Below are 3,194 nucleotides of genomic sequence, written 5' to 3'. Positions count from 1 at the left end.
CGATGCATTAATCTACGGATACTGAGAATTTCCACGGCACTGTGATACCATGTGCACTTAGTCGAGTTAGAGTGCTGGAGAACTCTTCTTTTTGAAATGTCGGTTCAGCTGTCTCATCACTCATTTCCTCATGAGCTGAGCACTTTCTTCTGTGAAAGTGAGCAGGAGTACTTTACTACACTCAGGTTCAAGGATGCTCAAACTATCTTGACTCAAGTCAGCCAGCTTCAGCCTTAGGCTGCGCCCCGACCCGCCCCACATCCCCATATCCCCACATCCCCACATCCCATCTCCACAACCCCACATCCCACGCCAAGGCTCAATGCGCATGCGCAGATGTCCCGCCAGCCCCCCCCCCCCCCCCCCCCCCCACCTCCCCGGGAGGCCGCGGCTCCTCGAGCGCCCGGCTCTGGGGCTTGCGCACTGCGTCCCCTGTCAGAGGCGCCTTCCCGACCGGGGACTTCCGGTACGCCGCGGTGCGGTTCCGGGTCGTGGCGTGGCTCAGGGCAACAGGGCTGCTGCTGAGCCGGCTGGCGGCGGCAACTGCGGCGGCGGGGAGCGGCGGGGACATGAGGGCGAGCCTGGGGCGCGGCAGCCTAGCGGGCCGGTAGGAGCGCCGGTCACCGAGGGCGCCGGGTTCGGGGCTGGCCGGCGAGGTTGCGCCAGGGCCTCCGCTCTCCAACGTTCCCGCGGCCGGGGCGGCCCGGAGAGTGGAAGCAGCTTCAGGTAAAGGTTGCCCAGCCGCTGCCTGCGGGACCCCGCAACTCCTCTGCAGCCGGCTCTGCGCACCGCCCCGCGGCCGCCCGGGGGGCCTGCGAGCATCCCTTTCCTGAAGCTGAGGCTGCCCTGAGCCTGAGAGCAGGGTGTAGGACTTAGGTGAGGAGACCCTGTGGACTTTCTGTTGTCGGGGCGGGGGTCGGGGGCGCACTTGGCTCCGGCACGTTTAGACCCGGCAGTTTGCAAGGTCTGGCACCCGGGATCTCCATCCTGTGCAGTCGAGTTTTCAAAGCATTGCCTGGGTACTCCTTGTCTGGTGTGCTCTCCATCCCCAAAGGGCTGTCTTCCTGCTAGAGTGCGGCTGCAACTTGGATTCCAGTTTTGTTTACGGAGTGGCAAGGAATGTTAAAACAGGGGAAAGAAAAAAAGAAAAGATCTAGAGACTCTAAGTTGAACCAGGGACCCCGAAATTGACCTCGAAATTTGTTAAAACTTCATTCTGAATGAACGCAAATATTTGAAGCCTGTCACAGTCCCCGGCACTGCAAATCACCATGTTATGAACCCAAATCAGCCAAGTTAAAAACTTATGAAGAGTCACATGGACAGACTTGTTAGTTAAAAAGGGCCAGCATTCTCTAGACGAACAGAAAGGTCGCTCCGGTGAACACTCACTAGAGCAGAAATGAAGGTGATACACTTTATCCTGTGTTCTGGGGGCCCATAGGCGCTGCTGGAAAAGTTCTTCATCAGGTGATAATCGTTTCTGTCTTTTTCAGCTTACACAACTGCAAGTCTCCTTGGGGCAGGAGCATATATATATGGCTTGCCAGTAGCCCTCTTCCCATGCAGCTGTGTGCTCACCCCTACTTTGAGCTACTCTGTGCATATAACGCCCACATAACCTCTTTCACCTGTCTCTGGCTGGATTTTTAGTTAAGCTTACAAGAGCCCCTATTGTGATGCATTACTCCAGATATGTAGGATCAGATCACCTTTGTTTTTTTTGTTTTTCTTAAATTTTATTATTTTTATTTTATGTGCATGCATCTGTATTGCCTGCATGTAGGTAAGTGCACCCATGTTGTGCAATGCCGGTGGAGGTCAGAAGAGGCTGTTGGATCCCTGGAAGTGGAGTTACAGTTGTTAGCTGCCATGTGGGTGCTGGGATTTGATCCTGGGTCTTCTGCAAGAACAGTGTTCTTAAACCCTGAGCCATCTCTCCAGCCCGTTTAGTTTGTTTTTTAAAAAGACATTCACTCTGCCCTGGCTAGAAGCTTTCCCTGTTTCTAACACACTGATAATGGTACCCAGTGTCCGCCTCCTCCCCTAATCGGAGACAGTCCTAGCTGGGAATTTTTTTTCTGTTGAGTGTATGAGTGTGTATCTGTGTGGGGGTATGTTCATGTGTGTGCAGGTGCCCAGAGAGGCCAGAAAAGGGTATTGGATCTGTAGGATTCCCTGGAGGTGGAGTCACAGGCTGATGTGGTTGCTGGGGTCTGAACTCGGGTCCTCTGCAAGAGCAATAAGTGCTCCTAACTACTGAGCCATCTCTACAGCTCTGAGAGTGATTCTCTATGTAGAATCCCATAAACACTCATTAGTTACAGTTAGTTCATCTAGCAAACCTTTACTGTGCCTGGGTATATGCAGAGTCCTGTACTAGTTTAGAGATAAATAGGACTCAGTCGTTGAACCCAGCGAGTTCAGTTTACTATGGATGGAAATGAGGAATTCTGGCACAGCAGTAAATACATGGTGTGAGAACTCTTTTCTGTGATACAGAAATAGTATATTGCATTAGCTTTTGAGAGGTGGTATTTGGCCAAGGGGATGTCTGTAATGTGAAGTAAACTAAACTTTAGTTTCTCAATTTTAATTATTTCTTCAATTTACAGACTAGAAAGGGACAGGATAAGTCACACAGCTGGTATGAGGCAGAGCCAGGTCTGTCTGATGTCGGAATCCATTTTTCCTATTGCCTGGCTTACCTTCTTTTCTTTCTGTGGCACTCCTTAAGCAAGTGCCTCTGAGACAACCAGGTCAGAGAAAAGATATGAGTATTATAATGAATAGAGTGGAAAGTTCTTTCAAGGCAGACAAGGCCAGGTACTGTTTCCTCAACTAGGGCATGGGATGGAAAATAACATTGACCTCATGGAGTGTTAGGAATATTTAATAAGCTGTTGGGGATAAAGGGCCTAGTAAAACTAATCTGAAGAGCATCCCTAATCTGAAGATCCAAACTCTCAACTTTTTGAGCAGCACTTTTAAGTTTTGGATTTTCAGGTTAGTGATGCTCATCCAGTAGATCTATGCAAATATTTAAAAATCCAGAAAATGCCGGGCATGGTGGTGCACTTCTGTAGTCCCAGCACTTGGGAGGCAGAGGCAAGCTGATCTCTGTGAGTTCAAGGCCAGCCTGGTCTACATAGTGAGTTCCAGGACAGCTGGGGCTACAGGGAGACCCTGCTTCA

General features: G+C 50.8%; 1 protein-coding gene across 4 annotated transcripts in view; it reads left to right on the top strand.

Moving 5' to 3' along the window:
* The first annotated feature begins 599 nt into the window (after positions 1 to 599).
* The window catches only part of Mapkap1 (MAPK associated protein 1), a 246,942-nt gene continuing 244,347 nt past the window's right edge, over positions 600 to 3,194 (top strand). Inside the window, exon 1 of one of the 4 annotated variants that reach the window (XM_008824842.2) lies at positions 600 to 726. The gene's annotated coding sequence lies outside the window, so the exon portion shown is untranslated. The other 3 variants (XM_029559650.1, XM_008824834.2, XM_029559653.1) reach the window with 3 other exon arrangements.

This window comes from Nannospalax galili, unplaced genomic scaffold, assembly GCF_000622305.1.
Source record: "Nannospalax galili isolate Female #2095 unplaced genomic scaffold, S.galili_v1.0 scaffold290, whole genome shotgun sequence".
NCBI classification, from domain to species: Eukaryota; Metazoa; Chordata; class Mammalia; order Rodentia; family Spalacidae; genus Nannospalax; species Nannospalax galili.
Note: the sequence above shows the minus strand (reverse complement) of the source record. Positions and strands in the feature narration are given on the sequence as shown.